Here is a 26,487-nt window from a genome sequence, read left to right as displayed (position 1 = left end):
GCCGGCCACTCATGGGTAACCTCCCATGAGGTGGCAAGCATGAGGTGGCATGGTGATGTGTAGCATCCCCATTGGTTCTCCCATGCCACCTCATCAAATGTGGTGGCATCCAAGTCAAGTCAATATTGACTTTCAACCTTCCTAATTTGGCCAAAGTCAAACATGACCAAATTAACTCCCTTAATTGATTTATCCAACATTTGGATCATACTTGAGTCTAACTCATAGTCAAGTCAAACTTGTGGATTTAGGTCAAGTCAAACTTGCCTTTTATAGACTTTCCATATTTAGCCAAGTCAAACTTGACTTCATCTTTCCTCTTGGTTCATCATATGAACTAGTCTCCATCTATTGCTCTATGTGTGTGACCCTATAGGTTCTTGTCAACGTTGGCAATGTCCCTAAATCCAATTAGGGACATAAGCAATGAGAGGTATCTAGCAACACATCATTGCTACCCAAGTTACAAGAATGTTGAGATCCAACATCACCAATATGACTAATAATTGTGACTCTCACAATATGTGACATTGTCCTTCTATCCTTGATATCTAGATTGATCTTATATGAGGCATAGACCGTGTCATCCTCCAATCAATCTAAGTGTCTTGAACTCCAAGTAGACTCACTATAATCAAATAAGCACAATATCACATATTGCCTTATTTGGGCATGGCCATGCACTTAGTGATCTCACTCTATCAAGACTATGATATCACTCCTGTAATATAGGAGGGATAGATCCCATCTACATCACTCACATCCCTCTGCATAATTTGTTACATACCCAGTAATCGCCTTTATAGTCCACCCAGTTACGGGTGACGTTTGACGAAACCAAAGTACATAACTCCTTATGTAGGGAACCATGGTGACTTCAGGTCTAAGGACTAAAGTCATACTAATAGTCACTTGAGAAAGTATATGACACTCATATAACGATCCATGATACTTTCTCATGGCGGGTCATTCAGTATACATTCTCCAATGTATACCCATGTGTCAACTTGATATCTCATATCCATGACTTGTGAGATCAAGTCATCATGTTGACCTACATGCTAGTCTCAATGCATTAACATTGTCCTTCTATGTTAATACTTGACTAGGAATAATTAAGTGTAGTGTTCTCTATATCATCTTACTATCGATTTAACTAATCGATTGATATAGATATGAACCTACTACCCTAGGACATTATTATATTTATTTATATAGCACAAATACACACAAGTATAATAATCACAATGCCTTTATTTATATATCAGAAATATATGTACAAGAATATGATACAAAGAGTCCAAAAAGTAACCATCACATGATTGGCTCTAGGGCTCTCACTAACATTAGCTCCTCCATATTATTTTGCAGATCTATTTCGGCTATCAAGAAGGTCTGCGCAATCAACCGATCCAGCGCCCAAGTGATCAAAGAGCTGGCCATCTTGGCTAATTCATCAGCTCGGCTATTCTCGGTTCTGGGGATCTTAGTCACCGTAACCTCCTTGAACTCTTCCTTCATTTTCTCGTATGTCTCTCAGTATACTTGTAACTTATTGCTGTTAACCCCGAAATTGCCTGCTACTTGCTGAGCTACCAATTGGGAATCCAAATAAATAATCACTTGGCAGCTCCCACATGCCTAGCAGCTTGTAACCCTGCCAATAAGACCTTATATTCTGCTTCATTATTGGTAGTTTTGAAATTTAATTGAACAGTCAATTGTAGTATATCCTCTTGAGGAGATACCAGCAGGAGTCCTACACCACTGCCCTGCTAAGTAGCCGACCCATTCACATAAACTTTCCAAGTTTCCTCAGAATCTTCTTGAGGGACTTCTGTCAGAAAATCTGGCTTGTGCTTTAATGGCAGTGCGAGGCTGGTATTGCACGTCGTATTCTCCCAACTCGGTCGACCATTTGATGAGGCGGTCTGCAACTTCCACATTAGTGAGAGCTTTTCCCATGGTGCTATTAGTTAATACAATAATGGGGTGCACCAAAAAATAAGGTCGTAAGCGACGAGCCATGAGCACCAATCCATAAACTAACTTTTCCAAGGGTAGTGTACCTGGTTTCAACTCCCTTCAGTAAGTGACTAAAAAAGTACACTGACCATTGTACATTGTCCTGTTCCTTCACTAATACCGTCCTCACGGCCTCAGGGGTGGATGATAGGTATACCCAGAGCGTTCCCCCGATCACGGGCTTGAATAGGGAAGGCAAAGTCTCTAAATACTTCTTTAGCTCTTCGAAGGCTCTAGTACACTCCTCATCCCATTGGAATTTGGCATCTTTCCTGAGTACTTTAAAGAAGGGCGCCGCTCGATCAGCTGATCTGGAGATAAATCTGGACAGAGATGTTATTCTGCCAACTAACTTCTGCGCTTCTTTCAAGTTTTGAGGAGCTTTCATATCTTGGAGCGCCTGAACTTTCTCGGGATTAGCCTCAATCCCCCGCTCGGTCACAAGATACCCCAGAAACTCCCTCCCCGAGCTCCGAACAAGCATTTCAACAGATTTAACTTCAATCCATATTGCCTGAGAGTGTGGCATGTTTCTTCCACATCAGTAATTAGATTTATGGCCAAATTGGACTTGATGAGAATGTCATCCACATAGACTTCCACATTTCTCTCGATCTGTTCCTGAAAGATCTTATCAATCATCCTCTGATATGTAGCTCCTGCATTTCTTAGGCCAAAAGGCATGACCGTGTAACAGAATGTGCCATCTGCTATGATGAAGCTAATCTTTTCCTGATCCTCGGAGGCTAAGGGAATCTGATGATATCCCTGGTAAGCGTCCAACATGCAGAGTCTTTCACAACCAGCTGTGGAGTATGCCATCTGATCAATTATGGGCAATGGATAACAATATTCGGGACTAGTGCGATTGAGATCCCGAAAGTCAATGCAAACTCTCCACTTATTGTTAGGCTTGGCCATAAGAACTACGTTAGAAAGCCAAGATGGAAATTGTACTTCTCTAATATGCCCCACTTTCCTGAGCTGATCCACTTCTGCTCGAATGATTTTATTCTGCTCAGGTGAAAAGTTTCTTTTCTTCTGTTTGACAAGTCGGGAATCAGGTAGGAGGTGCAGCTTATGCTGTGCTACTTCAGGCTTAACCCCTGGCAACTCCTCTAGAGACCAAGCAAAGACATCTTTGTTGCGAGTCAGGCATTGGATCAAATCCACCTTGAGTTCGGTGGCTAGGTCACTTGCTATACGAGTGAGGCTTTCTGGGCGATCGGGATGAAGCTGGACCTTTTCCTAAGGAATGGGCTCCTCTGCTACAGAGAGAGGCTCTTCTTGGATGGTGTGGACATCGCCATCCTGAGTTCTGTGTGCTTTGCGGGTCTCCACTCTAACCGTATCGATATAACATCGGCGGGAGACCCTCTACTCTCCTTTAACTTCCCTGACCTGGTCTCCCTCGGGAAACTTGATTTTTTGGGTGGAAGGTGGAGACTGTCGCTTGGAATTTATGCAATGTCGGTCTGCCTAGAATGACATTGTAAGATGAGGGCGAATCCACCACTATGAAGGTGCTTCTCCTCGTTCACACCAGGGGCTCACTGCCCAGAGATACGGCTAACTTGATATGGCCCATGGGTTTTACTTCATTGCCCATGAAGCCATATAGAGAGGTGGCCACTGGTTGAAGCTCGCGGGCGTTTATTTGCATTTCTTCAAATGCGGTTTTAAATATCGCCTTGACAGAGCTCCCAGTGTCGACAAAAAACCCAGGATACATGGCTGTTGGCGATTCCAGCTTTGATGATGAGAGCATCATCATGGGGTAATTCCAACCCCTTCTAGGTCTTGTGGTCCAAAGCTAATGACAGGACCGGTCGCTTGTCCTTGTCCTGCCTAAATCTCCATCTGTAGGCCCTCCAAAAATCATGCCTATCTCTCGAATAGCCATATTGCCTTGATTCTCTTCTTCTCGAGCTTCTCCTTGTTCCTGGGCACCTCCTGGTTGTTGACCACATGGCCCTGCTCGGTCTGATCGAGGCATGCTAGCCTGACCTACGGTACGTTGGTCATCTATCATTTTCTGTACTTGGGGAGCCAGCTCAGGCATTGGTAGGCCCAACTCAGCAGCTCGCATAGAATCGGGAGTGAATTGGAAATAATCATTAGTGGCATGCGTATGAGACCGATGATAGGTACAATAGTGAGGGTCCCATGGACCAAGTCTAGGCATGAATCGTCACCACCCGGGGGACCGGTCGAGAATCCTGACTAGGTGGAGAGGTGGGTCGAGTTTCTCGAGCGTGCGGTAGAGGTTGAGCAGGTGGCTGGGGTGCTCTTTTCTCCAGCTTGTTAACAGAAGAGGGTGTCTTATCAGCCTTCCTTCGTACTGCCTGTGCCTCCTCTACATTAATATAACTGTCAGCCTTCTCCAACATCTCGTCAAAGTTCTTTACCAAATTTTTGATAAGGTCTCTGAAGAACTCTCCTTCTACCAATCCATGAGAGAAAGCACTCATCAGTATCTCGGAGGTGGTAGAGGGTGTTGGTTGCTACTCGGAAAACCTAGAGGTTCCATTGTACAAAAATTTTGTACAAAGGTCTGAACCTTTTCCTAGCTACCATGTGTTCTTTTAAATTAAATTTTGGATCGCCTGCGGAACTTAACACGTTTGATCCAAAACTTAATCTATTCGTTCTTTTAGGTTTTGACTTGGGTCTCCTGCGGAACTTAACACGTTCGACCCAAATCACCTTAAGTTATTAATTCCATTAAATATTAATTTTCATAATTGGTTCCAAGTACTAACGTGGTGAGGCACACGACCTTCTTGGATATGGGAGCAACCACCACCGACTAGACAAAACCTTTTATAGAAAGCTAATATTTAATTTCCTAAAATAACTTTAGGTTAACCGAAAAGAATAATCAAATCACAAGGAAAAATAAAACAAAAGAACACAACATCGAAAAAAACATATTCGAAATACTAGAATCGTAAGCCTCTTGTATTTGGTATTATTTCCATAAATAACTAGTATGATGCGGAAAGGAAAAATTACTAGTTATACCTTCTAGAAAGACCTCTTGATCTTCTACCGTATTCCTCTTCTAACCTCGGACGTTGTGTGGGCAACGATCTTCCGAGATGAGAAACCACCAACCACCTTCTTCTCCTCCTAGCTAGGTTCGGCCACAACAAAGAAGCTTTACCAAGGATGAAGAACAAATCACCAACCAAGCTCCAAGGGATGCAAGCTTTCTCTCCTTCTTCTTCTTCTTCTCCAAGTAGTATCCGGCCACCACAAGAGCTCCAAGGGAGATGAAGGATTCGGCCACCACAAGAGGAAGAGAGGGAGAGGATGATGGCCGGCCACAACACCAAGGAAAAGAGGGAGAGAACAATAGAAGTTGTTCCATGAAGGCACCCCTACCCCTTCTTTTATATTCCTTGGCTTTGGCAAATAAGGAAATTTATTTATAATAAAATTTCCTTAACTTTCTTTGACAATAATTAATTAAGAAAAATTTAATAAAATTTCTTAATCAACTTATCATGGCCGTCCACCTCAAATAGAAAAATTAGGAGAGTTTCAATCAACAATTAAAACTTCCTTATTTGTCTTTGAAAATTTTAAAAAATAAAATTTCCCTTTATAATCCCTTCATGGTTGATAAAAAGAAATTTCTATAATTTTAATTTTTTAACATGTGAATAATTTTTAAATAGAAAAAATAAAATATCTTTCCAATCTACAAATAAGGAAAGAGATCTAATTTCTTTCTTTAATCTTTTGTAGATCCTTTTAAGAGAGATATTTTAATTTTAATTCTCTTTAATAAATTATATCTTCCACATAATAAAAATTAAAATTAAAAATCCTTTTTAATTTAATTATGGCCGGCCCTCTCTAGCTTGGGTTCAAGCTAGGGCCGGCCACCCTAAACCATGCTTAGGCCGGCCCTAGCTTGATTCTAAGCTAGCTTGGCCGGCCCCCTTTAGGTGGGTATAGGTGGGCATAGTACTCTATAAATAAGAGGCTACGATAGGGACCGAGAGGAGGAATTGGTTTTGGTCTCCCGATAAAATTAAGCATCCCGTGTTCGCCCCGAACACACAACTTAATTTTATCAATAATAATTCATTCCACTAGAGAACTATTATTGAACTACCGCACCAATCCCAAATTACATTTTGGGCTCATTCTTATTATGAGTGTGTTAGTCTCCCTGTGTTTAAGATATCGAATGTCCACTAATTAAGTGAGTTACTGACAACTCATTTAATTAATATTTTAGTCCAAGAGTAGTACCACTCAACCTTATCGTTATGTCAGACTAAGTCCACCTGCAGGGTTTGACATGACAATCCTTATGAGCTCCTCTTGGGGACATTATCAACCTAGTATCTCTAGGACACAGTTTCCTTCTATAATCAACAACACACACTATAAGTGATATCATTTCCCAACTTATCGGGTTTATTGATTCATCGAACTAAATCTCACCCATTGATAAATTAAAGAAATAAATATAAAATATATGTGCTTGTTATTATATTAGGATTAAGAGCACACACTTTCATAATAACCGAGGTATTTGTTCCTTTATAAAGTCAGTATAAAAGAAACAACCTCAAATGGTCCTACTCAATACACTCTAAGTGTACTAGTGTAATTATATAGTCAAGATAAACTAATTCCTAATTACACTACGACCTTCCAATGGTTTGTCCTTTCCATTTTGGTCGTGAGCTACTGTTTATAATTTATAAGGTACTGATAACATCATCTTCTATATGTGACATCACATACTATGTTATCTACAATATAAATTAATTGAACAACTACAAACAAATGTAGATAAATTGACCAAATGTGATTCTTTATTTAACATAAATGTTTACAAAAACTTAGGCTTTCAGTATACACTCCAATAATCTCCCACTTATACTAATGACTAAGCTGCCATATCTTCTACCATACATCTGATTCCCATTCCCTCCACATGCCGATCGAAAGCTTTCGCCGGAAGGGCCTTAGTGAAAGGATCTGCCAGGTTATCTGCTGATGCAATCTTGGCAATGACAACTTCTCCTCGCTTCACGATATCTCGTATCAGGTGGCACTTGCGCTCTATATGTTTACTTGCCTTATGAGCTCGTGGTTCCTTCGAGTTTACAACTGCACCGTTATTATCACAATAAATTGTGATGATTTTGGGCAAACCAGGAATCACATCTAAGTCCATTAGAAAGTTCCTGAGCCATACTGTTTCTTTAGCTGCCTCAGAGGCTGCTACATGGTTGAGTCCAAAACGCATTTCGCTTAACACTCCTCCATGAAATGGCTCCACCTCCTAAAGTAAACACATAGCCTGATGTAGACTTACTGTTGTCCCTATCGAGTCGAAATCCGTGTAACCCACAGAGAGCAAATTATCTCCTTGGTAAACTAGCATATAATCTCTAGTCCTTCTCGGTACTTTAATATATGCTTTACAGTCCAATGCCCTTGTCCAGGTTACTCGATATCTGCTGACCATGCCCACAAAACAAATATCGGGTCTCGTACATAGCATTGCATACATAAGGCTTCCTACAGAGGAAGAACCGCTTTCATGTCTTCTATCTCCTTTGATGTCTTAGGAGACATCATTTTAGATAGAGCTATTCCATGCCTAAAAGGTAAGAAACCTTTCTTGGAATCCTGCATGCTAAAACGAGCAAGGATTGTATCTATATATGAAGCTTGGGACAGACACAACATTCTTTTCTTGCGATCCCTTATTACTTTGATCCCAAGAATGTGTGCACACTCTCCTAAGTCCTTCATATCAAATTGTTTGGACAACCATACCCTTACGTCTGATAATACCTTGACATTGTTGTCAATTAACAAAATATCATCTACGTATAGTATAAGAAATACCACCACATTTCCGTTACACTTCTTATATACACAAGACTCATCCGGACTTTGAATAAATCCATATGACTGGATTACTTCATTAAACCGGATGTTCCAAGATCTTGAAGCTTGCTTCAGTCTATAAATGGACCGATTGAGCTTGCACACTAGATGCTCTTTGCCTTTTTCAATGAACCCTTCTGGTTGCTTCATATGGATGTTCTCTTCAAGACTTCCATTAAGGAAAGCTGTCTTGACATCCATTTGCCAAATCTCATAATCCATATGAGCAGCAATGGATAAGAGTATCCGGATAGACTTAAGCATGGCTACCGGTGAAAAGGTTTCCTCATAATTGATTCCCTCTTTCTGAGTGTACCCTTTCGCAACAAGCCTAGCTTTGAAGGTTTCTACCTTCCCGTCTGTCCCTCTTTTCCTTTTGTAAATCCACTTGCATCCAATAGCTTTTACACCATCAGGTGGTTCTACAAGCTCCCAGACCTTATTAGAGTACATAGACTCTATTTCAGAATTCATCGCCTTTTGCCAAGATGTTGCATCTATATCTTGGAGTGCTTCGTCATATGTCCGGGGATCAGGTTCATGTTTACCCGGGATCAAGTCCGAAGACTCTCCCAAAAACATGAATCTCTCAGGCTGCCTTACAACCCTCCCACTACGACGAGGCACTGTCTGTGGTTGTGTATCATGTGTGACACGTGTTGCAGTTTCTTGTGGTACTTCATCTTGTACTATTGGTACTAAAGTAGACGTGTCCTCTCTTAGTTCTTCTAAAACAACTTTACTACTGGGCTTGTGATCCATTATATAGTCTTCTTCTAAAAACTGGGCATTGGTGCTAACAATGACCTTCTGGTCTTTAGGACTATAAAATAAACCTCCTTTCGTTCCTTTGGGATATCCCACAAACACTCGAACTTCTGTACGAGATTCTAACTTATCAGCATCTGGTTTCAGCACATGTGCTGGACTACCCCAAATCCGAATATGTCTTAGACTGGGTTTTCGCCCATTCCACAATTCTGTGGGAGTAGAAGAAACTGATTTAGAAGGTACTAAGTTCAGAACGTATATTGCTGTTTCCAGAGCATATCCCCAAAATGAATTTAGTAATTCTGAATAACTCATCATCGATCTAACCATCTCCATAAGAGTCCTATTCCTTCGTTCTGCCACACCATTCTGTTGGGGTGTTCCAGGTGCAGACAATTGGGATTGAATCCTGACCTCTGATAAGTAATTCCTAAACTCTCCTAAGAGGTATTCGCAACCACGATCGGACCGTAGTGTCTTGATACTTTTACCTAGTCGTTTCTCCACATCAGCCTTGTATTCTTTGAACTTATCAAAGCACTCGGACTTGCAGCGCATTAGGTAAATGTATCTGTATCTTAAATAATCATCTATAAAAGAGACAAAATATTCAAAACCACCTCTTGCCTGGACAGACATAGGACCACACAAATCAGAATGAACCAATTCTAACACTTCTTTGGCTCTATACCCCATGGCCTTGAACGGCCTCTTGGTCATTTTACCTTCCAAGCAAGATTCACAAGTTGGAAAATTTTCCAACACTAATGAACCCAAAAGTCCATCGGCTATTAGCCTCTGAATCCTACTTAAGTTAATATGACCAAGCCTTAGATGCCAAAGATATGCTTGGTTCATTTCCGAAGGTTCTTTTCTCTTATTTGAATTAAAAGATGAGTTATAAATTTCCATGTTTTGCTTTGTGGGAGAAATTGGATTTAAAATATATAAATTGCCAACTAATGTACCAGAACAGATAATCACTTTATTTCTCTTAATAACTACATCGTTACTAAAGGAAACTGAATATCCATCTAAAAACAGTTTAGAAACTGAAATTAAATTCTTTCTAAAATTGGGTACATAAAGACAATTTCTTAAAACCAAATTTTTATTTCTACTAAAAGATAAGTAGACGTCTCCCACTGCAACAGCTGCCCCCTTAGTAGCATTGCCCATGTAGACGGTAATCTCTCCTTCAGATAGTCGTCGGGTTTCCTGGAACCCCTGCAAGGAATTGCAGACATGATCAGTGGCTCCCGTATCTACACACCAGGTGCTGGTAGATAACACCGCTAAACATGTTTCAACAACTAGAGCATGAGATATACCTTTGTTGTTCTGATTCCTACGAGGATAGTCCGCCTGCTTGCAGATGAAGCACTTGCCCTTCGGCTTCTTCATTCCAGCTTTAGGTCCTGTACTATGAGATTTATTTACTTTCTTTGCTGAACCAACTTGTTTCATCTTCTTCTTTCCTTTCGGCTTAGAAGTAGAACCATTTTCAACATAATGAATATGAGAGTTGTGACGAAACAATCCTTCTGCTGCTTGAAGTTCTGTCAGTAGTTCCGCCAATGAATATACCCTTTTGTTCATATTGTAATTCAGGCGGAATTGCTCAAAACTTCTAGGTAGTGTTTGGAGGATCATATCGATCTGGGTTTCCCCATCAATTTCTCCTCCAAGGATCTGTATCTCATTCAGATAAGCCATCATCTTTAGGATATGATCCCTCACAGGAGTACCCTCTTGCATGGTGGCTGTCATTATCTTTCTTATGGCTTCTTGTCTAGAAGCCCTATCCTGATGACCAAAGAGTTCCTTGAGATTGTTCATAATATCATAGGATGTTGGTAAATCTTGATGCTGATGTTGTAATACATTTGACATTGAAGCCAAAATGTAACACCGCGCCATCTCATCTGCTTTTACCCATTTCCTATGATATTCAATCTCCTCTTGGGTAGATTCACCAGTAGGTGCTTCAGGGCAAGGCTCAGTCAGTACAAATTTATAGCTTTCAGCAGTAAGGACAATGTCCAGGTTCCTTTTCCAATCTATGTAATTAGGTCCAGTAAGTCTATTCTGTTGAAGTATGATGGACAGTGTGTTGAAAGTCATCCTAAGAATCACAAATAACTTTTGGTCAGAACTCTAAATTTAGAATAATATTGATTCCTCAAACAATATTATTTTAAATTAACCAACACCTCAAACCACCGTGAATTTTGTATGCCACGATAGTGTGGACGTATACAAATTCAACATTTGTAAAAGGAGGGTTTTAACCCATTAATTTTATTATCTTGTCAACCTAACTTTTTGACAAATAAAATTAATAGTTGGTATCCTTTGGTCACACAAATAATAGCAGTGACTCCGATGGGGAGGATACTATTAGTTGTGCCTAAGTTTATACCATTACTTGACACTAAGTCCATTAATAAGATTGTGCCCCTTCCGATGGGGAAGATCACACACTCTTAATTAACTTCCTATAGTCATCCCAAATGGAAGTTTGTTCTAGTGATTCACAAACAAACTCATCCGATATGGAGGAAGGCACTCAGAGCCAACGCGCAAGCTTGTTTGCATCACTTACAAACCAGTAATGGAGACCATGGGTTTTATTTAAAAATTCCTCTCCCACTTAGTTATTTATAAATGAGGAATTTTAACTATGCTAGCCTACTAAACATGTATACTAACATACACACACAGTACAATATAAAAGCAATAAATAGAAAATCTAATTTTCAACTATTATGGCTTTTATCTATGGTTGTCCTCCGTGTGTTGTCATCCCAAGCTGCTGCCATATTTGGCCACCGCCACCGGGTCTAGCTGTCGCATCCATCTTGCTCCTTGTTCCGCTGCGCCTCTGGTCCTCAGAAGATTCCACACTTTGCAAGATTCGATCCGCGACATAAATAGAATTTTACAATTTTGATCCTATATTCCATAAAAGGAATGTACATGTATCTAGATCAAAAATTAAATCCTAATAAAACTAAATACAGCTCCTGCTGTATTTTATAATACAATCATGCACACACATATAAATGCCCTTGACATGTCCAAGGGTCCAATCACACACATAAAACTATAAGCCATAATAATTGGATCCTGCATCCACAAAGTTAGCACATCCTATTATTATCCTACCTAAATTATGTATGACATGTGCATAATTAAACTAATATCAAATACACAGAGGCAAAACCCTAGCTCTGATACCAATTGTTGGTTGCTACTCGGAAAACCTAGAAGTTCCACTGTACAAAAATTTTGTACAAAAGTCTGAACCTTTTCCTAGATACCATGTGTTCTTTTAAATTAAATTTTGGATCGCCTGCGGAACTTAACACGTTTGATCCAAAACTTAATCTATTCGTTCTTTTAGGTTTTGACTTGGGTCTCCTGCGAAACTTAACACGTTCGACCCAAATCACCTTAAGTTATTAATTCCATTAAATATTAATTTTCATAATTGGTTCCCAGTAGTGATGTGGCGAGGCACACGGCCTTCTTGGATATGGGAGCAACCACCACCGACTAGACAAAACCTTTTATAGAAAGCTAATATTTAATTTCCTAAAATAACTTTAGGTTAGCCGAAAAGAACAATCAAATCACAAGGAAAAATAAAACAAAAGAACACAACATCGAAAAAAATATATTCGAAATACTAGAATCGTAAGCCTCTTGTATTTGGTATTATTTCCATAAATAACTAGTATGATGCGGAAAGGAAAAATTACTAGTTATACCTTCTAGAAAGACCTCTTGATCTTCTACCGTATTCCTCTTCTAACCTCGAACGTTGTGTGGGAAATGATCTTCCGAGATGAGAAACCACCAACCACCTTCTTCTCCTCCTAGCTAGGTTCGGCCACAACAAAGAAGCTTTACCAAGGATGAAGAACAAATCACCAACCAAGCTCCAAGGGATGCAAGCTTTCTCTCCTTCTTCTTCTTCTTCTCCAAGTAGTATCCGGCCACTACAAGAGCTCCAAGGGAGATGAAGGATTCGGCCACCACAAGAGGAAGAGAGGGAGAGGATGATGGCCGGCCACAACACCAAGGAAAAGAGGGAGAGAACAATAGAAGTTGTTCCATGAAAGCACCCCTACCCCTTCTTTTATATTCCTTGGCTTTGGCAAATAAGGAAATTTATTTATAATAAAATTTCCTTAACTTTCTTTGACAATAATTAATTAATAAAAATTTAATAAAATTTCTTAATCAACTTATCATGGCCGGCCGCCTCAAATAGAAAAATTAGGAGAGTTTCAATCAACAATTAAAACTTCCTTATTTGTCTTTGGAAATTTTAAAAAATAAAATTTCCCTTTATAATCCCTTCATGGTTGATAAAAAGAAATTTCTATAATTTTAATTTTTCAACATGTGAATAATTTTTAAAGAGAAAAAATAAAATATCTTTCCAATCTACAAATAAGGAAAGAAATCTAATCTCTTTCTTTAATCTTTTGTAGATCCTTTTAAGATAGATATTTTAATTTTAATTCTCTTTAATAAATTATATCTTCCACATAATAAAAATTAAAATTAAAAATCCTTTTAAATTTAATTATGGCCGGCCCTCTCTAGCTTGGGTTCAAGCTAGGGCCGGCCACCCTAAACCATGCTTAGGCCGGCCCTAGCTTGATTCCAAGCTAGCTTGGCCGGCCCCTTTTAGGTGGGTATAGGTGGGTATAGTACTCTATAAATAAGAGGCTACGATAGGGACCGAGAGGAGGAATTGGTTTTGGTCTCCCGATAAAATTAAGCATCCTGTGTTCGCCCCGAACACACAACTTAATTTTATCAATAATAATTCATTCCACTAGAGAACTATTATTGAACTACCGCACCAATCCCAAATTACATTTTGGGTTCCTTCTTATTATGAGTGTGTTAGTCTCCCTGTGTTTAAGATATCGAATGTCCACTAATTAAGTGAGTTACTGACAACTCATTTAATTAATATTTTAGTCCAAGAGTAGTACCACTCAACCTTATCGTTATGTCAGACTAAGTCCACCTGCAGGGTTTGACATGACAATCCTTATGAGCTCCTCTTGGGGACATTATCAACCTAGTATCTCTAGGACACAATTTCCTTCTATAATCAACAACACACACTATAAGTGATATCATTTCCCAACTTATCGAGTTTATTGATTCATCGAACTAAATCTCACCCATTGGTAAATTAAAGAAATAAATGTCAAATATATGTGCTTGTTATTATATTAGGATTAAGAGCACACACTTCCATAATAACCGAGGTATTTGTTCCTTTATAAAGTCAGTATAAAAGAAACAACCTCAAATGGTCCTACTCAATACACTCTAAGTGTACTAGTGTAATTATATAGTCAAGATAAACTAATTCCTAATTACACTACGACCTTCCAATGGTTTGTTCCTTTCCATTTTGGTCGTGAGCTACTGTTTATAATTTATAAGGTACTGATAACATCATCTTCTATATGTGACACCACATACTATGTTATCTACAATATAAATTAATTGAACAACTACAAACAAATGTAGATAAATTGACCAAATGTGATTCTTTATTTAACATAAATGTTTACAAAAGCTTAGGCTTTCAGTATACACTCCAACAGAGGGAACATCCTGGGCCACTTGATTGAAGCGCTTGATATAACTCCTCAGAGGTTCGACAGGTCCCTGCTTGAGGGCGAAGAGGCAGTGGTCAGTTTTTTGATATTTCCTGCTGCTAGCGAAATGACGCAGGAAAGTGGTTTTGCAGTCCTGAAAACAAGTGATGGACCCGTGTGGCAATCCATCGAACCATTTTTGTGTCGATCCAGATAAAGTATTCAGGAATACTCGACACTTGACAGCATCACTATATTGATGCAACAATGTCGCGTTCCTGAATTTGCGAAGATGATCCTCAGGATCCTTGCTACCGTCATACTCCCCAATCGCCGGGGGGCTTATACCCTTTAGGTAACTTCTCTTCTAGTACTCGTAGGGAAAAGGGCACTTGTTCTTCAAGTTCTATCCTGGGCTCCTTCCGGAGGATAATGGCTTTTCCCTTCTTATAGTCCCTAGGTGGGGAACTCTCTGCTATGGAAGCTTATGGTTGCTCCTTCTTTTGATTGTAGCCCTAGGGGTTTCGCTGATAGAAACCCAGACCGGGTTCCCGATAAAAGGCCGAGGGAAATTCCTCAGGCTGCTTTCTTTTAGATCCTCAATCAGAAATATTCGTTGGATCCTTGGAAACTTCAGGTATTTTATGTGATCGGGAAACAGTGGTTTGTTTTGCCGAGGCTGTACACCTTTTGGCATCCCTGAATAGCTCGTATTCTCTAACGGGCATGGTCACATTGATTTTGCAAGTTTCGTCCATCTTCACGTTCTAGAACAGGTAAGATATGTTCCCACATATGACACCAAATTGATCCTGTCCGGAATCTGAGTCAGATGGAAGTCGGCTGTGCTATCGCTTGCGTTGACGGAAGGAGACAGAGACTTTCCACGAGTACAGTATTGTACGGGCAAGTCCACGGGCTGATGACAAGGAGTGATGACAGGGGTCCAGAGACGGGAGTTCCCTGCGCACACTTAGACAAGCACCCTCCACGTTAGGGACCAAGAACTAAGGAAAAAGTCCCTGGAGCAAGCCCTCCGATGCTCAAGTCAAGTACTTTTTCCTCAGAAGATTGGTACAATCGCATAAAGTAAAAGACAGATGCAAAAAGGTGAGAAAGCATACCTGCGTAAGGGAGAGGACCCCCTTTTTATATGGTAGTGCGTATTTATGTTTTCTGGCAAATGTCAAGGAATGTCGGGTGTCAGACCCTGTATGGGGGTAAGTACCACGTGGCATCCTATCATAGGTTACAGGAAAGTTCTTCTGGTAATGAGTCACCGACGATTGAAATATACCCTGACACCTGGCGGTTATTCCCTTACAGGTGGTTGCGATTCTCTGGCTTAATTATCGTGTAGTGACCTACCGACTTAAAGGGAGAAGCTCTGGCTGACCGATCTATCCAAACTAGCATATCATGACTTGTAAGCCCTGGTCTGTGAATCCTGACATGCATAGCTCGTCCTAGAAGATTCGTTCTATAAATACTGACTCGTATAGCCTGGCTGGTAAATCCTGTTCTATAAATCCTGACCTGCATAGCCTGTCCTGGAAGCTTCGTTCTATAAATACTGACCCGCATAGCCTGGCTGGTAAGCCCTGTTCTATAAATCCTGACCTACATAGCTTGTCCTGGAAGCCTCGTTCTATAAATACTGACCCGCATAGCCTGGCTGGTAAGTCTTGTTCTGTAAATCCTGACCTGCATAGCTTGTCCTGGAAGCCTTGTTCTATAAATACTGACTGGACTGGTTCCTTCCCCTTCTTCCTTATTCTTAATGTTATTTTCCCGACTTTTTGACCAGAGCACCTCGACCAGCACACCCATTCGCACTCCCAACCTGGATCTCTTACTCGAACAACCTTTTTGAGCCCTTGGCCTGGATCTCTTACTCAAACAGTCTTTTTGAGCCCCTGACCTGGATCTCTTACTCGAACAGTCTTTTTGAGCCCCTGACCTGGATATCCGGACCGAGCATTCATCCTCAACTCTTGACCTGGGCCTCTTGCCCAAGTAACCTATCTTAATTTCTGGCCTGGGACTCCAGACCCAACGTTAGCTGGGTCGCGGCCCTCTTGACTCACTACCACGTCCCCTTGATTCCTAACTGTCACGTCTCATTGACTCTTGACTGTCACGTCCCCTTGATTCCTGACTGTCACGCCCCCTTTATCGGGTCCTATCTTTATGCACCGTATCAGATGACAAGATGATCCAATGAGAAAATGAAAAGATTAAAACATGACGATCCTAGAAACAGTATTATCCAATGTATACCTGTGCTGCCTTGATAACATCCTCAAAGGTTCCATCCTTCAGTTTTTCCTTATTGTCTTCATAAAAGGTAGCTCCATACTCAGCCAACAACTCGTGGGGTTGGAGCGTACCCTTGCCCTGGCGAATAAACCTGAGAGATGAAAGTAATCAGATGCAAGTTATCAAAAATGGACCATTAACAATTGAAACAACAAGAACAAGGCTAAAGATTTGAATGAGAATCAAAAATCCAAAATCCCAAAGATGTGTCCAACTCATTAACTCATGGTTTCTCAAGATAAGGGTAATAGAATTGCAATATGACCATTATATCTTAGACAATTTTAGAATACAACGGTTGTAAGGTAAAGTGTGATAGGCGATGATCTATAAGTATTTTTAAAGAAGGCATGTGCAGTGGGTAGATCATTCTATTTTCATGTTGATAAACCATGAAACAGTAAATCATAAGCTGAATAGATGGTTGGTTGCTCTTTGAGTATTACATCGTTTTGGCAATGCAAGTAAACATGCAGATATCCAACCATCCAGAAGAAAGAAAGACTTCTCTCGATATTTTTATGGAACAAAAGAATAGATCTGAGATGGTTATATATATACTTTGAGAAAAGTGCCACCAGTTCATTGGGATGGGAAGAAAGGGAGGTCACCAATGCGCTCCCTAACACTGAGAGCACGGGTCAAGCTGGGTTGATGCATTTTTGTTGATGATTTCTTTCAAGCTTCAAAGAGCCTCTAAAAACATAGAGATCTATTTGTTAGAACAACAGGAAGCATTAAAAAAACAAATGCAAGAGAAATTTTTCACTTTCTCAGTAAAAAGAAAAATTACATTTTACCTTCAAATAAACTTAATTTACATTTTACCATAAGTAAACTCAATTTTTTTTTCTTCCTTTCAACAACTTTTTCACGACCCCAGAAACAAAACTAGTTTCCAAGTACAAGAATTAACAAACTAATAACCTAGATCCATGCCCATGACAGTGAAAAAAGATTTGAAAGGTTAAATCTATACAAGAGGATTTAAACAAAATAAATAAATAAATAAATACTAGAATGTGAGTTGGCAGGCACATAATCAAGAAATAGTTTAGATCTCCAACACAGCAAAAGCTTGGGAAAAATAACTTAACAATATAACAAATACAAATAATGAAGTGGACAGGTCTTTGCTAGACGTTCTCATATCCTTGCTTTTTTATATTTGTAGTAGAAAAATAATTCTATGTTAAATAATTAAATAAAATTAAGAATCTGTCCAACTGAATTTGTAGAGGTGCTATCGAGTCAAGCCGAGCCGAACTCTTGAATGTTTGAGTTTGACTCGTTTATAATCGAGTCGAGCTCGATCTTTATTTGATGAATATATTCATGACTTATGAGCTTATTCAAACTTTTATCAAGTTTAAACGAGCTTAATAAATATAAATTATAAATTTAAATATTTATTAAAAACTAAATTATATATTTAGAAAAAATTATAATATTTTTTATTAAAATTTATAATTTTATTATAATAAATAAATTTAATATATATATTTGTCTATATTTTTCATAAGTAGAGTGTAACATCTATAAATTCTATAGAAAAACTATTATTTTTTATTTAAAAGTTGATTCATGAACTTACTAATGAACATATTTACGAGCTAACGAGCTAAGTATTGTTAAGCTTGAGCTTGATTTGTTTATTTTAACGAGCCTCATTAAGCAAGCTTAAATTAGCTTTTATCGAATCAAGCTTCGAATAGCTCATGAGGGGCTTACCTCATTTACAACTCTACGGATTTACAGGATAAAAGATAAGTTTCACCAGAAGACATGGTGTGAGTAGGCCCGGCTCAAGGCATAGGTCATTAAGGCCTATGCCTAGGCCCCAATATTATTGGGGACCATTGATTAAATAATTAAGTAAAACATTAAAAAAATAAATTGAGTCATTAATAAATATCATGCTAACCCATTAATATCATCTTATTAATTAATTCATTATTCCTATTGACACATTAAACGTATCCTTATTTCCTCATAATTACAATTAATCATGATTTTATTTTATTTAATCTTATTTCCTCATAATTGCACTTAGCCAAGATTTTATTCTATTTAATTATATATCTTATAAAACTAATAAACTCTTTCCTTCTCAATATCTCTAAAAAAAACTCTAATTATTCTTTCTCTAATGCTGCCTATTTCTTTTCTCCTCATTAATTTTGTATATTTATATTTTCTCACTGCTATCTTTTTTCTTTTTTCATCAATAACTTTGTATGTTTATGCTCTGCCAACGAAACTTTTAGAGAACGTCTTTCTCCACTGATAATATATCTTTCTCACTCTTTCTTTTTCTTCTTTTATAATAACATGAATCAGAGATTTTTTTTATCCATACAATGTAAAGTAAAATACTTTATAAAAAAATTTAAAATTAAAATTAATAAAATTTTATTTACGTTCAATGTCTCAAAAAAATTAAATAATTTAACAGTGTTAAAAAAATTATCTAAATATTAGTCAGAAAACTAAATTTTATATAAAAAGAATATTTTATTTTTTAAAAAATAAATCAATTTGTTTTAAGCCGGTCATTCTCAATCCCAAATTCAAATGAAAAAAAATTAATTTTTTTTAAAAAAATATATTAAAAGATTTTTTTTAATTTATTTTTGCCTAGGACCTAGGGGGAATCTTGAGACGACGCTGGGTGTGAGAAAACTTTCTTTTATTTTCATATGCTAAAAGCTAGAAATCTACACTTCTGAAGCTAAATCTGTGTCCAAATGTTCCATCGCAAAGTAAAATTGCAGATATCATTATCAGGGGGGCAATATTTCGAAAGTATTCTGTCAAGGGTATACTGCGTGGAAGAACAACCATATAATCTCTTTATTATCCGCAGAAAGTGTATCCTCTACAAGTTTGAGAATGATTTCTAGGTTTCCTTTGTCAAAATCGCCATTTTCTTCCTGGATGCTGGCAACGAACACAGCCAGCTCACAGATCTAACTCAAACTCAAGTAGATAGAAAAAAAAAGACCTTATAAGAATCTCCCGATTCTGATACATAAACCTTGACCAAAATCGATTTTTTGTGTCATTAAACTTGACAACCAAGAGAGCTCGGTTTAGACAAGTCATAATTTTCGCCAGAAATTTGGCTCAAAATCGGATCTTACACAAGAAAACGCAGCTGGAGCATCTCCGCTGCAACATGCAACAGGCAAACAGATCCATTTGGTGGCAGGAGGTGGGTGCAAGATTAGGGCTTTACCTCTAACCGGAAACGCAATGCTGCTCGACGGAGGATCCGTCAGCAAAACAAACAACCCAAAACCGAAAAGGAAAGAAACGCAACGTGATCCTATCCGAAAGTAGAGGAGATGGAAAGTTAGAGATGTGACGTTTCCACTGACCATATGTAGATTCTGCTCGGACTTGCAACACAAAATATGTTAGTGTCGAGGCATGGAAGGGGTTCCCGACGTTGGCCCTCCAACGATCAAGTCAGTCACTGGTGGTGAAGTATAAGGCGGAACAACAAGAAGACTATAACACAAACAGTGAATATCGCATACCTCAACCAATGTTTGGACCCCCTTTATATATAGCTTTGGTAGCGTGTGTGCACGCTTCCCAAGATGAGCATGCTTCTCAAAGTTTCCCTTGAAAAAATTTGTCAGTAAAGTGTCTCTAACATAGTACCTTAACAAGCTAAGCATATCTCTGAAGTGATAGTGGAAGCTTCCACCGTATGATCTTCTGGCTGTCCATGCCTGGTGTTGGCAGCACAAACTCCCAAAATGATGTTGTTGGATATTAGAGGGAGTGTACTGCTAGGCCGAGTGGGTTGATCGCTCAGTCAGGATCTCGCCGCTCTGGTGTCCCGTCCGGTCGGCTGGAACCTTACTACTCCTGTGCGTGTCTGCTCGACCGAAATTCCCCTCTGCCACTGCCACTGCCGAGACCTGCTGCCAGGCCGAGCGGGATAGCCACTCGGCCAAAGTTGAACTCTACCAATGTCGAGTTCTGCTGTCTGGTCGAACGGGGTAATCACTCAGCTAGGCTTCTGCACTTCGTTCTCGCCTCCGTTCGGCGTCCAATGATCATTTGAACGTCGATTATTTGACTCCTCCCCATGTCGAAGGAGGCAGCGGATCGGAGCCTTCTTCCCCAGTCGGGGCATACTTCGCCCGATCGGCCTATGCTATCCGCACGTTAACCGTCTTGACTTTGACTTCTACCGTAACTATGGAATGGGGCCTCATCATCATCGTATTATAACATAATTAAGAAAAGGGAATGGACGGAGTTGAGATGGAATGGTGAGAAAAGCTCAGTCCCGATATCCTTTTTATAATTGGGAAGAAATCCCACCCACCTTCTCCTTTACTTTAACCAGTAAAAGATTGGCTGTTGCGGCACTTGCTGGTTTTGTTCATTTTCTTCCAACTTCAGTCATGTCTAGGGATGACAATGGGTCGAGTTCGGATCGGATTCTATATCCTCTGTCTCCGTATCCATCGGATATAGGATCCTCGATAGGTATACTCATACCCATTAAAAAATCGGATATCTTCTATAGTTTTAATTTGTCTTCTTTCTATTCAACTATTATTATTCAACAAAACTATATTAAAATTAACATCATATATATATATATATATATATATATATATATATATATATATATATATATATATATATATATATATATATATATATATATTATCTGACATATCTTTATGTCACGGAGCTGCAAGGATAACAATTGTTTTTATTTTTTTAAATTTATGAATTAAAAAAATAATTGAAAAAAAATAAAAAATAAAATATTTTTTTAAGAGTTTATTTTTAGGGTTCAGGCTTTGGTTGTAGTATTAAAGTTATTTTTTTTTTAGATTTTACCTCTGGGATTTAGGCTTCCCAATTAGATTATAGTGTTTGGTTTTAAAAAAAAAAATTAAAATAAAATTAATTTAAGCATTTATTGAGTATTGTAATATGTTAAGGGGATATATTAAGGTATTAAAAATTTATATAAGGAAATGTTTAATTTTTTAATTGATTTTAAAATATTAAAAAAAACAAAAAAATAAAAAAAAGCTGATCACAGATCGATCAGTACATATCCTGATCGGTCTGTGGACCGATCAGGACACGGTCTGGGACATGTCGCGTCGATGTCGTGCACAATCGCACATCTTAAGTCCCGCGGGATATCAAAACTCTATATATATATATATATATATATATATATATATATATATATATATATATATATATATAGTTTTGATCTCCTGCGCGCTCGCACAGTGCGCGACTGTGCGCACGCGCAGGAGATCGCTCAATTTTTTTTTTTAATTTTTTTAATATTTTAAATTTAAAAAATCAATTAAAAAATTTAACATTTCCTTATATAAATTTTTAATACCTTAATATATCCCCTTAACATATTACAATACTCAATAAATGCTTAAATTAATTTTATTTTATTATTTTTTTAAAACCAAACACTATAACTTAATTGGAAAGTCTAAACCCCAGAGGTAAAATCTAAAAAAAAATAACTTTAACACTATAACCAAAGCCTGAACCCTAGAAATAAACTCTTAAAAAAATATTTTATTTTTTATTTTTTTCAATTATTTTTTAATTCATAAACAAATAATTAAAAAAAACAAAAAACAATTAAAAAAACCTCATATACAGTGTTGAATCCTGCGCGCGCGCACAGTCGCGCACTGTGCGACGCGCAGGATATCAACACTGTATATATATATATAATTAAAAAAATAGATTAAACATCTACATAGTCGCATCATAATATCAACAAAAATAGCAAGTTGATTTAAAAAAAAAAAGAAAATTTTCTTTAATATATGTATATATATTATTTAATCGAGTATTTGGGTCAGGTATTGGGTATTGATAGCCTCTCCATATCCTCCTCCATTCGAGTCGAGTATCGAATCCTCCATCAGATTCGGATGAAATTATCATCCCTACTCATGTCGCGGCGTAATATTGAAGGTTGCGAATAATCTTAATTGGTAACTTCTTAAATCAACAAATTTTAAAAGGATTAGTTAACTAATCTTAATCTACCACAATATTTATACTCTATTTCAAATTTAATATTATATATTAATTACAGAAATTTTTACGAATTGGTAACTTGGTTAAAAGTTACCAATTAAGAATAAAACATCCTAAATTATATAAAGGGTAATAGGACATCTATTTTTTTTAAAAAAATTATAAGTACATTCCATCATAGCGAGTACTTGATTTTCCTTAAGAACAAGTTGTCTCTAATATTTAAAATTAAATTGCCTTAATAATTGACACGTGTATATGTCATAGAAAATAAGATTTTACACCAGAAAAATATTAATATATAACTATGATTATCTAATATACGAATGATATTAATTTAAAATTTTCAACACAAATTACCAAAGCAAAGTTGAAAATAGACTTGACCCCGGGCCAGATCTAGCCTAGACCTAGCTTGGATCTTGCTTGGACCCAGCTTGGGTTCAGATCATGCTCGTAATTGAATTAACGAGCTGATTGCCAGTTGACTCAGGTCATCGGGCTGAATCATAATCGGCCCGACAGAGTTCCAAGCTCCTAAAAATCGACAGACCACTAGTTCTATCAGTCAATTCTAATTTTTTTTTTTATATGTACCATCGCCCAGCGGTTTCTGACTATTGGATCCGTTGGTTTCTTAGCCAAGATGGGGGATTCCCTAGCCATGGAGGGGGGAATGATATTTTTTCAAAGTTTAAAATCATTTGACCATTTTTGATCAATGGTTATGATGTAATGTCTATTATTATCCAAACTCTATAAATAGATAGTTTATTTCATTATTTTCACACACATTTTCTCTACTCTCATTCTTAATTTTGTATTTTCTACCCATTTTCGACTCCAAGTCTCCATTTCTACGCACTTTCGTTTTCAACTTTCAATTATAATGGAAGGAGGCCTTGGAGGTTTATCATCTCGTTCTCATAAAGAAAAAGAAATAGTGAATCTACACGAGGACCTCAACATTCAATCCACCGATGATAAGACCGAGCATCTTCTGACACACGAACTATAAATTCTAAGCTGGCAACAACTATCGGTCATTGAAACTATCACGCCCTGAGGGTATACTTGTGTGCCAAATCGTATGGTACCCCTAGTGATAATATAGGAAATACGATATCAAACCAATTGAAGCCAACATAAAAATACCGATGTAATATAACAACACCAAGTCACAAAATAATAATGCATGTATATATGCATGTACATGTGAACATACTCAAAATTTAATACAGAAAGAAACTGTAACCATAAACAACAGGAACAATAATATAAAGCAACTCAATGGAAACCCAACTCGAGCAAGACTGGCAGCCAGGACCTCTGAGCGACACAACACCTCCTCTATCAGCTAACCTGAAGGTCAGGAAAAGCAAAGGGTAGTAAGTACAACTACTCAGTGAGTAGAAGAAGATAGTGCATGCATAATATACTAGCAGGAGATCAAATGATATAGTCTTAGGTAAAATACTTACTAACCAACGTAGTTATCGCAATATAATCACTAGCTAACCAAAAGTATAATCAATAACATAACACTTCACCAACCTGCTCAACCAAGAGTAGCCAACAAATCGAGAGTACATACAGTACATCCAAACTTGCACGAACAAATACATGACTTATAACAAGTATATTACAAACACTGACTCTAGGAGAACACTCTACTACGGATGGTCCTGTGGGTAGTTAGGGTAAATGACTAGTCACTATCCGCGGGAGAACGCTCTATCACGGATAGTCTCATGGACGGACAGAGTAAATAACTAGTCACTCTCTGTGGGAGAATGCTTTACCACGGATAGTCCCGTGGACAGACAGGTATATATCAACGGTCACTAATGACTCTCTCTCTCTCACCCACGCATGGGAGACATGATATACTAATGATCGCTGACGACTCTCTCAACCACAAATAGGAGACAATGATCGACAGGATATACCAATAGTTGCTGACGACTCTCTCAACCACGAATAGGAGACAATGGTCAACAAAGTATGACAACCAAGGGGTCTAGTAGGATCCTTGAAATCTTACATTATAGTATAATTCTACTAATGTATAAGCTTAAGCCTATATAAAATAGTAAGGATCTACTAGGATACTTGGTACCCTATATTACGATATAACCCTACTAATATATAGACATCCAATAGACAATCACGTTCCCAAGTTACTAGTTACCTAGTATTAATATCTCGACTAATTTTGTGTAATCATCTCAGATATAATAAACAACGGGATCAAGATCAAGTAATCCTACGGGTTGATTCAAAAGGAAAAGCCTAGTGGAATACACTACCTTTCTGCTAGGAAGTGATTTTCATCAAGTATAGGTCAGTATAATCTCACTAACATATATGCCCTCGTACCCGTATACAACTATACAACATATAATATCAGTAACCTCTAGGCACAAGCTTAAGTATATAACCATACTATAATACAAATTCACGAACAATAGCTATAGGCTTAAATAACAACAAGGGTTTATTAGGGTACTCAATATCCTATACCATAGTATGAAATAATAAATAAAGGTTTAGCCAAATGCTCGATATCCTATACTACGGTATGATCATCCTAACAATAAACACAAACTCAAATCATCTATTAAGGGGGTCTAGCAGAATATCCAATATCCTACACTATGGTATGGTAATATCATGCATATCCATAAACACCATCATGAATATTAAACATAATTGTATAATTATCCACAATAGATTAACATATAAAGATAAACAATAAGGTATCAAACTCAGGAGTGATGTAGGATATACTTAATCATCAAAACATGACAGTAATCAATCATGCACTAAAATCAAAGCTATCAAGAAGATAAGCAAGATCTATCCACCTTAACCGTATAACGTGCTTATTGTCTTCTAGCCAAAGAATTTGCCTCAAGCTCGAATCTAAGTGTCGGATACGAAGCCAATCTAAGTAAAACAATAATCCTGGTTATCAACCCATTGTTTAATTTCTATGTTGATATATTAATCCCTCCATCAATTGAATTATAATTTAATCATGTAACCTCAATTAATCAATTAATTAATAAACATCTAGTCCATCCATTAATCTCAATTAATCAGTCATTTCAACCAACCTAATAATTATCTAGCTTATCATTTCAATTAATCCATTAATAAATTAATTACAACCTAAATCAATCTTACATACCCATTAATCAGTAATTAAATTAATTAATACAAATTAATTGATTAACTAACTTAATTAAAACTAATTCTTACCACTGTCACTGTAGATCGCTGCGATGTCGGCGATGGAGGTTTTGCTACGGTGCTAGCGGTTCATCAATATGGAACCGCAACGATGGTAGGATGACTGGGAGCAGAAGGGCAACTGGCAATGGCGGAGGTGTGCGGTAGCATCATCATCGCATGGCGTCGCAGTGTCGGATCACGCCGCGGAACGTCGACGAGGAGACTGGTGCGGTAATGGGCATCTGTCGTTGTTCACAAGGCTACAGGGTTACTCTCGGTGGCCGGTGGAATCGGTGATGGCGTCGACTGGCAGAGGAGGTAGGCTGATGACGGATCTGCTGTGGAAAAATCACAGCGGCTGCCACGCGATCGTACGCGATAACAGCCAGCAGAGGTCGTAGGTTGCTCGCGGAGGGAGCCTCGGAAGACCTCTGTGACTGTTCTCCGACGGCGAGTAAGACGGCGACAACAGTGGATTCCAGCGCGACGATGACAGAGGGAAAAAGACCAC

General features: G+C 38.1%; 1 pseudogene; it reads right to left on the bottom strand.

The window, feature by feature from the left end:
- The window catches only part of LOC121994817, a 104,588-nt pseudogene that overhangs the window by 29,277 nt on the left and 48,824 nt on the right, over positions 1 to 26,487 (bottom strand).

Source organism: Zingiber officinale, chromosome 6A, assembly GCF_018446385.1.
Source record: "Zingiber officinale cultivar Zhangliang chromosome 6A, Zo_v1.1, whole genome shotgun sequence".
In the NCBI taxonomy this organism is placed as follows: domain Eukaryota; kingdom Viridiplantae; phylum Streptophyta; class Magnoliopsida; order Zingiberales; family Zingiberaceae; genus Zingiber; species Zingiber officinale.
This window is presented reverse-complemented; position numbering and strand designations above follow the sequence as displayed.